This window comes from Amblyomma mixtum, chromosome 4, assembly GCF_055824585.1.
Source record: "Amblyomma mixtum isolate Tamu chromosome 4, ASM5582458v1, whole genome shotgun sequence".
NCBI classification, from domain to species: domain Eukaryota; kingdom Metazoa; phylum Arthropoda; class Arachnida; order Ixodida; family Ixodidae; genus Amblyomma; species Amblyomma mixtum.
The window spans coordinates 74,576,505-74,589,583 of record NC_143015.1 but is presented as its reverse complement, the minus strand read 5'-3'; the positions used below and the strand labels follow the sequence as shown (position 1 = coordinate 74,589,583).

General features: G+C 43.6%; 1 long non-coding RNA gene across 1 annotated transcript; it reads left to right on the top strand.

Moving 5' to 3' along the window:
- Positions 1-578: 578 nt before the first annotated feature.
- Positions 579-11,651, top strand: LOC149347044 (uncharacterized). The gene is made up of 3 exons (XR_016292120.1): positions 579-964; positions 1,640-1,729; positions 11,189-11,651. It is a non-coding gene; the product is annotated as an uncharacterized LOC149347044 (long non-coding RNA).
- Positions 11,652-13,079: the final 1,428 nt, after the last annotated feature.

The window sequence follows — 13,079 nt, the reverse complement described above, 5'->3', positions numbered from 1 at the left end:
AATTTAAGTTTATGAAGGGCAATGCCACAGGCCTTGGAGCATTATGCCTATCCATCATAACATAGCGCCCTCCCGCCCATCTTCTACCTCTCTGAGCCTCCTCACCACGAATGCCCTGGCACCGTCCCTGTGCGGCCCTTCGAAGGTGTCGCTTGACGGTGGGGGTGCCGTCCTAAAATATGCTACGCCGTGACTGCCATACATTTCATGCTCCCTCCACTTTCGACGACGATATAGGCTACACTTTTTATATATATATTTCGCCACCATCGAAATGCAGCCGCTGGAGTGAATGTAAAAAGAAAGAAACGGCAAGGGGGCCAATTCATGGTAAATTTTGAATCCGAAGAAATATATATAATTTAATCACTTCGCATTTTCCGTAACTGGTAACGGTTGGCAATCGTTGCGTATGCTGTTCCGATGCTGCAAATGCAAACCCAATAAACTGAATTCAGAACTGAAAGTGAAACTACATTTCCGCCGCTAGGCGGCCATCGGTACCGTCGGGCCTTTGTTGATTTTTTCCTGCCTGTTGTGTACGGTGTGGCGTCGTGGTGTGCGGGTTTCAGCAGTTGACGTGAACTGCGTTTTCGACCGCATTTTTCGAGGTACCGCGTTGAACTGAAGTGTTTTTTGTGCATATATAACTGGAGTAGTGCGTAGGTTCGTTCACTGCTGTCCAAGTACTCGTATCTCACGTATCGGAACAGAAGTAGCCTTTGGAGGCTCTGCCGAATGCGTTTCTTTGTTGTTGATTGGCAGAAAGGCCGGCGCTCGCTCACGGTTTAAAGGTTTGATATCAGAAATCACGGGCGAAGTTATAATGTGAGCGTGTTTATGCACCAGAATGCATTTTGTAATGTAGAAACGTCCTGAAGTCGGCGTTGACGAAAAACGAGCGTTGCCGTGATTTGGAGGCGTACTTCATCAGCTCGGCACGACTACGCACCTGCCTCGAATGGTAAGCAATACTATGTCTTCATGCATGCTGGTTTGCATTATTTAAAGCATATTTTATGGAAGAGCGGCCTCAAGACTTGCCGCTTCTAGTACCAAAGTGCCAAGATCTGCAGACAGGCAGCTCTTTCGATGTATCCAGGAAGAGAAGCAGCACTGAACAGAGTTCGCCGAGAATGATTCTACTCAGAGCTGTTTTTGTTTTGACGAAACGAATGTTGCAGAGTACTGCCTCATGCTACTTAAGAGCTCTAGTATGTGTGTTCTGTCAAATTTAAAGCCGTTTAACGCTATTTCGTCAAATTCCTTGTCCTATGGTTTATCTGCACGTGGTAATTTTTCCGCCCGTGCGTAAGGTCTATTCCGTATCTCTGCGTAAAATGCGTTGCGTCAGCGTGACGTCTGAGATAAGCTTTCAATTTTGTGTGCTGCAGGCGCTGACCACTGATCGTTTGCGCATCAGGCCATGTTTTTGCATAAATTTGTTGACGCTGATATCTATTTCGGTTTTTAATTGTTTTTAGAACGGCATCCAGATTAAAAAATCCAGTGCTGTGCCAGCTAGGTATATTTAGCTTGCTTTTTCAATTTTTTAAAAACTTCATTGCTTGGCCATAGTGACCTAATTTATGAATTTTGGCGGCCTCTAATCGTGATGGTATTAAATGGATGTCTACAGGGGAAACATCTACATCCACATGGGAGTCCACAGCCACAGCTTGCACCTTGTTGCCGCTGGGAAATATTCACGAGCAGTATGGAAGCAAAGGTGTGTTTTAGTTCTTGCTGCAAGCTTCTTTTTATGTTGTATGCTAGGTTCTTTTTGGGCCATTTTCCCTTCTTTCCTTCATCAGGCTGCTTCATGAAACAGGGCACATAGCCTAACCATGCCCTCATTTATTTGTACATCCTTGCTAGTTCGTTGTCAGCATGGGGTTATTGCAAACCAGTTTGATTGTCGTTAAACGTAGTTTTCTCGTCATCATCATCATCCTGATTACACCCACTGCAGGGCAAAGGCAGTCCTTTGGCAGCTGCAGCTACCATATCCCTGTGAACTTGGTACTAGCATTTGGTGATAAAAAGTGCGCTACCACATAATGTCTTAATCTCCTCCTCTCAAAAAGTATGTGTTCACAAGCAGGAGAAGTACACAGTCCTGTGTACTTCTGCTTGTGAACGCGTCCTTTCCACGAGTGTCTCACAATTTGAAAAGAATAGGAGCTAGGCCTGCTTTGCGAGTAGTATTCTCTGCTCCAAGCAAATTGCAACATCTCCGCAAGAGTGTCAACCGTGAAGGGTTGCCACCTGCAGAATGCGAAAAGAACCGAGAATTCTCTTATGTACTAGTGCCCCAAAAATGTGGCGCACAGAAGTGAGCTATCCCGCGGAACGTGCTCTATCAGTCAAACAGGACATGCCTAAACGACTGTCTGAGCGAACACAAGAGCCCCTTAAAACCACCTCCTGAAAGCAATATGGTCATATATTGGCTGTCGTGTGAAAACTGCACCTCTGCTTTCAGCCGTACAACCATAGCGTACACGCATAAGGACCAGCACATGCGGGAGATTGTTGTTGATGCGTTTTATCCGTCAGGAGCAAGACAAATGCATCTGCAAACATTCTGTTGTGCTCAGATGCAAAGAACTATACTTCGTCTCACAAGATGTTTGCAGCACTACGGAAGGTAGAGCTCTCTCGTCCAATCAGGACTGCAGAAACACAGAATATAGTCCCTCGAATATTTGAGGAGCGTATGACTATTAATCAAAACAATAAACATTGCAACTAAAACATGGTTTGGGCAGGTATATTTAAATGGTAGGGAATGTTTCAATCACTGGTGATATTACCAGACAAAGCCCGTACGGACACAGCTCTGCGGAGGCCTGCTGCGAGGTAGTGATGCGTCGCCACTTTCCAACATGGCGTCGGTCGAGTCTGTTGTGTCTCCTGTGTGCTCTACACCGACAGTGCGCTGTTTCCCCAAGCAGGCGAAGCAGGTGGCTTCGCGACAACAGAGGAACTGATCAGAACAGGTTGCGACAAAAAAAAAGTGGGGCTAGTCCCTTTGGAACGGGCGTCCGCCTGTCCAAAAACAAACCAGAAAAAGAATAAAAAGACATCAAGCGCCACCTGCTAGAGGTAGAAAGAAGCCACCTGGACATCAGGTGGATCGAGCCATAGGCGCGTAGGAACACACTAATGTAGTGCGCGCCATCCTGATTGGACGAGAGAGCTCTACCTTTCGTAGTGCTCCAAACATCTTGTGAGACGGAGTATAGGCTATCTCAGCAGCTTAGACGGCAGGGTAACAATTTCTTCTGCATTTTTAAACATTTTTTTTGTTTTTATTCGCCAGCATTTTTGCTTTTCGCAGTCAATCTTTAATGCAGTGCCACATGTTTTGCAAGCTGGCAAACTGTCGCGAAAAAAAATGTTGTTTGTGCTCTTTTTTCACCTGTTTATTGCGTGGCAGCAATTAAGATCGTCAGTCTTGAGTCAGCGCCGAGTCTGTCTAGTTCTTTCCTCCCATTACAGTTATGCTGTGCCCTTCATGCTGACAAACATGTACCGACTAGCTCAAGAAAGTAACCTTTTACATTGTGGAGCCATTTTACCCATTGCATTCGCATGGTTTGAATGAATGACCATTCAGGTTGCTATTGCATATTTTTGGAACCGAACAAGCTTAAATTTTGCAAGCTTACCAAACTCTTAGGATGCTTATGTTTGTTGTTACCAGCATTAAGTCTCCTTTCCTGCTCACGTCTACAGAGGGCAAAATGCTAGACTCATTATATTGCGGGGACTATATTTGGTAGACTGGCAGGAACAATACCACCATCCAAGTGCGTAGGAGAGTGGGAGTTCTCAGTGTCACGGTTATACATCTGCACAATGTAAAGATTCAGATTGGTGTCCTCTTTGTAACTTGTAATTGTAATTTTTCTAGTGTTACAGAAGCCTCTTACAGCCCAGCCAATTTATTGACCTATATGGAAGCTGCTATATGCCTGGTGATAAGTAGGCTGTGTATTGTGTTGCTGTGCAGTACTGAATAAGGTGATTCCACGCCACGTTATCCAGACTTTTGTACTCGACTGCACTTGATTTCCTACAGAAACAAAAAAAATCATGGCTTATTTTATTACCATGACAAAGATTTTTAAAGCATGTTCTTGGCAGAAAAAAAGTTTCGTGTCGTGGCCACAGTCTTATGTTTACAAGCAATAGCAAAGCTAAGTCTTACAAAAAACTTGTTAAAAATAAACACTTTATGCATGACTGAAACTTTTTCATATAAATAAAGGACGTGCTTTTATATCCAATAAATTGGACTCATGTATTAAACATGAAAGAAGGTAAAAAATATTGGAAATTGATATTTTTATTCTATTTATGTTCTCATAACAGTCATTTCAACTATTTTTCTGGGTTATCCAAAAGGCAAAGAATGTGATAAAAGTGTTTCAGAGATGAAAAAAACGCAATGCATGTCAGTCAGCTAAAAAAAAATATTTTTGAGGCATATTCAGCCACCAGTGGCTCAGTGAGGTTGGCCTCATTTATTTTCTAATGGCTGTGACATTTATAAAATTTTAATTGGAGCAATTTTCGTTTTAGGCGGGAAAATAACTTCGCAATTTCAGTGTCTACCTTCAACCCCAGCATTGCTGGCTGCTTGCTCGACACTGCTGTGCACGCTAGAGCCGGCATCTAGGAGACACAAAGCTTCGCAGCACGGTGCTCCATGTGGTGCTCCTCACGGTGCTCCTCATACTTTGGTTTTGACATGTCTGCTGGCATGTTCGCTCACCTTTTGTCAGTTTAAACTCGAGCATGACTTAAGTCCAGCGTGCACCATTGAGAGAGATAAAAAAAGGCTTGATGTGGTGAAAAATGCGTATTTTAATGGTAGCACTCTTGTAAACCGCCTAGTGAGTTCACCTTTGTTTTCTTGAATCATTTATTGGAGCACCCAGAGAGCTACGACACTCTTAATGGTTTTCTCCGCCCGTGTAAACAGCTTATAGAGAATCAGTATTTGACCTTTCTATGGCCTCTGAATGCTTTCTGTTGCTGCAAGGGGCCTCACACTTCCACCAATACCGTCACAAGCGCTCCTCCGATGTGATGGGGTGAAAAAGTCCATTCCACTGAAAAGTTTAAGTATTTTTCATGGTAGTAGAGGTTTTAACTCTGATTGGTCAGACCACAAACGGTGCTTCCCTGTGTCGAGGAACGAGAGCCGTTCTGCCATGTGGCCCCTTCATTTTTACTTTCTGTAAATCTATCCTTCAGCAGATTTCTTTATTGCCGAAGCTGGTGGCATCGAAGACCAGCACACCATTGTATTCGTGCAGCGGAGTGCTGGTTTTGTGTAATTTACAGCTGGTGGCAAAGTGTGCTGGAGTGAAAAGGAAGCACTCAGCAGTGTCGATGTTGAACGCAGGGACTCAACTTGTAAGATTGTTTTCTCGCTTAAAACAAAAAAAGAGCCCCAAATAAACTAAAAATAAATGCCGTTAAATGGTACTGTTTAAATTTCTTTCATAATTTAATTAAGATCACCTCATTATGTAGCAGACTACTGAATATGTCACAAAAAGCAAATTCTCTAGACTTTAGAAACCTTTCGCTGACTTGCCTTACATGTTTTGCTCTCTGAAACATTTTTATTGCCTTTGCCTTCTCGACAGCTTAGAAAATAGAATAACTACTGTGAGAACATGAAATTTGAAAAAAGATTTCAAATTTTTATATTTTGTACTTATTACATGTTTTATTTAAAACAAAATAAGTTCAATTTACTGCATTGGATATGGAATACCTTTAATTTATATAACAGAAACTTCATAGTCCTGCGTAAGAACGTTTCTTTTTACAAATTTTTTTGCAAGGTTAGGTTTGGCTATCACTTTCAAACATGAAATGGCGGCCACGACGGGAAAAAATTACTCCGCCTAAAACAAGCTGGGATAATGTTTGCCTAAGTAATGCAATAAGCCATGAATTTTTTTAAAGAAATCGAAGATTCAGTGCTAAGCCTCGAACAGTTGGCATGGAATGACCCAATGGCATATAAATGCCAACTGTGCGCTGATTTGAAGAAGCCTTTATAATATTTTTGTAGCTCAATTAATATTGCAGTGTAGGTTGAATGCAATTTTTTCTGCTTGCATAATTGGAATGGTTCCATATCATGCCGTTTAGTTCGCATCTTGTATGCAAACTTGTATTGCATTGCCAATATTTTTTGCTGCTAGCGTTCACCCCATATGAATACTGCTGCTCCTGAGCAGCATACTCAACTGATCCACTGGAATGGTATCACTGTGTGCACCTTTGGTAAATTTCTGGGAAAAATGTATTCATTCACCTGGCTGCTTCGTAGTTTCATGTTTCATATGTAATGACAGATGAAATGCAGATCTATCCTAAGGATGAATGTGGCCATTTGTTAACACCATTTTACAGTAGTGATATTTGCAAGATGATCAATTCTATTTATCTACTTTGTACTTTTGTTCACTACATAGTGCATGTATGCCTCTAAGAAAGGAAACGCGAACCAGAAAGGAAACAGCTTGGAACCCCTTGTGGTCTTTTTCCAGATGCAGACTTCATCTCTTAATGTGTGATAGTATGTTAGTCTAGGCAAAGCAGCGTGCAGGGTAACAGGGCACTGACAGGAACACACAGGTACTGCGATGACTAACAATTGAGGAATTTATTGCTTTGCTCACTATAAATACAGGAAATATCATCCAAAATACAAAAGAAGGAAAGTCATGGAATCATCATTTGGTCACATCTGTTAGGCTTATTTATCCAGATAGTCAATTTCTTTTTTCGTTGGCGTTATTGATGATGTGCTTCCATAGGTTGAACAATTCCTGTGTGTCATGCACGTCTCTTATATCTCGGCATGAGCTGTTAATTATATTTCCTAAGAATTTTACATCATCGAAAGGGGGGGGGTGCACTCACTGTTCGACACATGTCTTGCAAGTTTGCTACTGTATCCTGTCTCAGTATTGCCGACTTGTTCTATTAGACAAATGTTGACACGCTGACCTTATTTCCCAACATACGACGCTCCGCATGAGAGAGGGATCTCGTAAGCGAAGCCACAGTCGCATGTTGTGAATTTGTTTCGGTGCTTCATCTTGTGTTGGGCTGTTTTTGAAGCACCTTTGCTGGGCGCGTTGCATACTCCGTTCGGCTGCTTTCTGCAAAAAAGCAAATCAATCCATCGCAAAGAACTTCCGCAAGCTGCAAAAGAAGGTCAAGCGTCAAACAGTGAAGAACGAAACCTAAAAACTTGTGTCAAGCCAACAACTAGTCCAAATTAGTGCTGGCTATGAAGAAAAGTGATGGCCTATGCATGAATGCCTTCGCTATTGCAAAAACACGCAACAATAACTGGCATTTCAGAGTAATTGTCGCTGAACAAGGATCAAGGCAGCAACCCTTAGGGCAGTATCAGCAAGAATTGCTCTCCTTGTTCACCGTGGGAGACCTCTTCCTGGTGAAGAAGCCAGAAGTGTCCGCATTCCTCTCAAACAGCTGTACAGAAGAATTGTCATCTCATTCTGATCAAGGACTTAGACTGCACGCTGCTAAATGCTGCCTTGTTTGAGACGATAAGAGAAGGCATTAATTCAATGGGAGCAGTACAATTCCAGAACCCGTGCAGAATTAATGCGGATAGATTCCTCGAATTGCTAACCATCTACTTCCGTTCTACCTATGTAAAGTTTAATGATGTGTGCATACAGTGGCAGGGAGTATGCACCAGTTCCAGCGTTGCACTAATTCTCATTGTGCAGCTAGCCTGTCAAAATAGCCAACTATTAAAAAGCTGTGCATGGCGCCAGTTTGATAATGACCTTCCGATTTGTGGACGACTTCTTAGTAACCCACAAGCTTCATTACCAAGGGTAACACAAAGTCATTGTTGACATCTTCAAGACCTTCTCCAAAGTGCTTGCTAACTTTGAGCTGACCAAAGAAATGCCACTGGAGGTACAGCTTCCCGATCTATGGCTGTACTTTGTAGAGACACATGTGTGCTTGCGTTACTTCCCAAGGTCGAAAAAAAGGCTGTTGCTACTGGCGCACTGAAAAATATCCTAAATAGCTCGTGTATTGACCGTCAGCAAGAATTCCTTGAGGCCCACCTGGCATGGCTACCTGAAGCTGATTTCCCAGATGACCTCATCTGCAGCCTTGGCTTCAGGATAAAGAAATTTGCCTATCTACCTCTGAAAGGCTTCAGAAAGAACGGAACGTAGCTGTCATAGCATATTACTATGGGGTTTAGCTCAGCAGCAGGCGCGACAGGTTGCACTCAGAAGGCACCCCAAACCAAGTCACTCCGAGCGCTAGCTGCAGCGTGCCTGTTGTCAACTGCCCAGTGTCAAAACAATGTCCTCTTCGCCTTGCAACTTGCACTGTAGCACTACCCCCTCCGCCTCGCGGAAGGAAGCACAGCCCCTGGGCGCCCTAAGGTGGTGTGAATGGTAGGGCTCAAGACAGGTGACATGCACGAGCTTTGTGGAGGGGGCCGGGGGAACAGTGCGGGAGTGCAGGGACGTGATTTCATAGGTCACATTGCTCAGTTGCCTGAAGAGAAGACGCGGTAAGGACCCACGTAACGAGGCCGCAGCTTCTCACCCAGGCCCACATGGTGTGCAGGGAGCCAGGGGAGTACGTGGAAGCCGGGAGGGTAGTGGGCAACACGATGATTAAGGTCATAGGTGCATGGTATAAGCCACGCACTAAAGAAAGTGGTCAGGCAGGCTGGTGTGAACTTAGTATGCAACACGCCCAGCTAGGGTGCTTCAAAGACAGCCTGGTATAAAAGAAGGCTGTCAAATCCACAGCATGCGACAGTGACTTAGGCACCTTGTTTACTAAGTTCACACCAGCTCGCCTGACCACTTTCTCTTGCGCGTGGCTGATACCATGCACATATGCCGTCACAGCTAACTTCCATTCTTCTTTCTGAAGCCTCGTTGGGGTGGATCAGCAAATTTTTTTCATTATCTTCAAGCCAAGGCTGCAGACGAGGTCATCCGGGAAACCAGCTTCAGGTAACTATGTTAGCTGGGCCTCAACGCTTTCCTGCTGACAATGAATAACAATCTGTTCGAGACATTCTTTAGTGTGCCAGTAGCAAGTCTTTTTTTCGACTGTGGGACATAACACCACTACATATGGGCCTCTGATGTGCAGCTATAGATCGAGAAGTTGTACCTCCAGCAAGGACTTCGGAGAAGGTCTTGAATGTGTGAACAATGCCATTGTGTTCCCCTTGTTTATGAAGCTTGTGGATTACTAGGAAGTCGTCCAAAAATCGGGAGGTCATTATCAAATTGGTGATAAGCAAAGCTTTTAATAGTTCGCTATCTTGACAGGCTAGCAGGACAATGATAATTAGTGCAACGCAGGAACTGGTGCATAATCCTTGCCACTGTATGTGCAGATAATTAAACTAAAATAACAGATGGTTAGCAACTCGAGGAATCTATCAGCATTAATTCTGCATTGGTTCTGGAATCATGCTGCTCCCATTGAATCAATGCCTTCTCTTACCGTCTCAAACAAGGTGGAATGTGGCAGCGTGTAATGTTAGTCCTTGATGACAATGAGAAGACACTCCTTCTGGACGGCTGCTCAAGAGGAATGCGGACACTTCTGGCTTCTTTACCAGGAAAAGGTCTTCCATGATGAGCTAGGAGAGCAATTCTTGCAGATACTGCCCTAAGGGTTGCTGCCACGATCCTTGTTCAGAGACAATTACTCTGAAAGGCCAGTTATCGTTCCGTGTTTTTGCCATAAAGAAGGCATTCAGGCATAGGCCCTCACTCTTCTTCACAACCAGCCCTAGTTTGGTCAAGTTGTTGGCTTGATCTTCTTTTGCAGCTTGTGGAAGTTCTTTTCAGTGGCTTCATTTGCTTTTTCACAGAAAGTAGCTGAATGTAGTACGCAATGCTCCTAGCAAAGGTGCTTCAAAAACAGCCCAGTGTAAGACGAAGCACAGAAACAAATTCACGACATGCGACAGTGGCTTAGTTTACAAGATCTATCCGCCACGCGGAGCGTCCTGTGTTGGGAAATAAGGTCAACGTGTTAACATTTATCTAATGCAACATGTCGGCAATACTGAGAAAGGATATCGTAACAAGCTACCAAGACACATATCGGACTGTGAGTGTCTATCACACTTTCGACAATGTAAAATTCTGAGGAAATGCAAGAGATGTGTATGGTACATAAGAATTGTTCAACCTGTTTAAGCACATCATCACTAACTCTAAGGAAAAAGAAATTGACTACCTGGATAAATAATCACGACAGATTTGACAAAATGACGATTCCATGACTTTCCTTCTTTGTAATTTGGATGATGCTTTCTGTATTCATTGCAAACTAAACAATAAATTCCTCAGTTATCACTGCACCTGTCTTGTCTGTGTCCTGTTATCCTGCATGGTTTTGCAAAGATTCATGCACCAACTGGCCCAGCTCCTTTTCTTGTAGTAGTTTAGTGGCCTTGTGCAAATCTTTCTTGATGGATTTTTGAGTTTACTGGCTGCAGACATGGGAGATATGTTAACTTAGCACTGTTGCCTGCCTTTCAAGATGTCACTTGCTTGATATAATAATGAATGCATGCTTTGCATTAGTTGCAGCTGACCACTCTCATGGAAGGGGTTGTGTTGCTGACTTTGATCAGATACTGTGCTTTCTGTTGTTACAGTGAATTTTGCACATTACTTGTTGTTCGGTTTATTTTAAAGCATTTTCAAGTGCGCTATTTTCGTCTTTGTTGTCATGGTGTTTTGTGCCTTTTATAGTCAGTTTACCCTCAAGACAGGCCAGTGGTTTGCACTAGCTTGTAGCAGTTCGTGCAGAATTAATTGCATGACCTGCTCACCTTCGTTCCATTTCATAACATCTAGCTTTTTAGCTAAAACATTGTTTGTATGATGCTGTTTAGAGCAATTTTCTCTAAACCACAGTGGCCTCTTTGGAATGTTTCAAAAAATAACAGCTGGTGCTTGCTCGCCACATGGGCAGATTTTCTTCTTTCTGTTAGCGTTAGCATGCATAATAAAACACATTGTTAATGAGCAATATGTTGGAATTTATCAGCAACATTGAACAGTGTAAACTGGTATGAAATATTTTACTGTTTTTGTCTAAAATGCAGACTCGCACCATGTATGCTGTTCACCGAAGACAATCCTGAGGTAGCTGAGAACCTGTTCGTCGAGGGAGGATGGCTACTCAGCAGGCTTACCACTGCGGCTCACTCCACAACTGCGCCATAATGTTAGGAATATGGGTGTTCAGCATAAGTTGCCTTAAGTTTGCTTTTTGCTTATTCCTGGGAGTTAGCGTCACAGTTCAAGCCTTCTTCAGGCTGGTATATAAGGCTGCACAAGCATGAATTTTTCATTCTGTTTGCTCTGAAAAAATTGGGAGGTAGAGTAAGTGCTATGGAACCTTATAAAAGCAGGTATGGTGCACCATAAACCCAATAAAAGCAGGTATGGTGCTGTTGTACCTTCAAATTTTTAGTTCTTTGGATGGCGGTAAGGAATTCATTGGAGAAGCTTCTTGTGCCTTGTTTTATGGATGTGTTTTGTTCTAATAAAAATTTTCCACATTTCTGCAGTTTTGTGATTTGTTTGTCAATGAACGTTTTTCTTAGGTGCAGACCGCCTGTTTACTGCTATGAAGAGCTCCAGTAATACAGGTATATTGCGTTACTTAGGCATTATAATGGTAAATTTAAAGAACGCTTAAGAAAAGTAATAAAAGTGGGAACCCATTGCATGCTTTTTTCCTGAAGGGTGTAGGGGTGTAAGAAGCGTCAAACGCCTGTGGCTCGGTGGTAAAGTGTGTGATACACCTCAGCACCTTTGGGTCAAATTTTATCATTTTCGGGCTGGTTCTTCCCTGAAACACCCCACCTTTAAGATGTATCGAAGTCACAAAACTCCTTTCTGGGCCGGGTGCAAGGGTGCGAGTTATAGACACCTGGAAACTCCTTTAAAGGTGTTTTATTTTTTACAGTGTACGTCGACGTCGCGCGTAAAACACGACACGAACTGCTACCTTAAGCCCCCTTCTCGTCCAATACTGCGCTAAATGATACGACCAACATGCCACCGTTCCGCCTAGTCCACGGCCGCGAAGTAACCACAATGCTGGGCGAAATGTTACCCCATTTTGACGACGACAGCCAACACGCTGATGTTCAAACCTTTATGCACCTCGCCGAAGGGGCACGTGAGCTGGTCAGGGTGCGGATTCAGAAGCAACTACGACGTGATGTACAACCGTATAACCTCCGACGCCGTGATGCTCAGTCCCCAGCTGGAGACCACGCGTAGGTCTCGTTTCCCATTCGCCGGCGAAGGCTAAGCGAAAAGCTACTTTGCCGATACTTTGGAACATACCGCGTGATAAGACCAATTGGGGACCTAAACTTTCGGGTCGTTTCTGATGGGTTTCGAAAGACCGACGAGCCATGCTACCTGAAGCGGTCGACGTGGTCCGCCTCAAACCTTTTACGACCGACGGTAGAGTTTGGTCTTTTTTAAAGAAAAACTACTCCTCGCCACGCTATGTTTTAGGCTCAGTCTTCAAGCGTCGGACCAATGCTAATTTTAGACTAGGGCTAATGACAGTAAATTCCTCGTCTTCGCTCTGAGCGGTTCTCGGGCGCGCGTCTCCCCGAGGCGAAGAGGCTGAAATGAAGCCTGGGCAGCTGACGTTCAACCGTTCGCTTCGCAAAGCCACTCGTCGCTTTATTGTCTTGCTTCCTCTTTGGTCATTGTCCACAAGCATTTCTATACATTTCACAACATTGTCGGCTAATAAAACACTAGGTTTCATAAGTCTTCGTTTGCGGCATGCAGCACATGTAAGACTACCTGCAAACAAATCACTCGGCACATTTAAACTAAAATACGTATCGAGAATCTGGATGCCCTATTAACCAGACAAAACAGAATGACCTGGAAGCCATGCAAGAACAGGACGAAAAGGTTAATTCAGTTTTCATACTTTTCAATAATATCACATGATGGCAG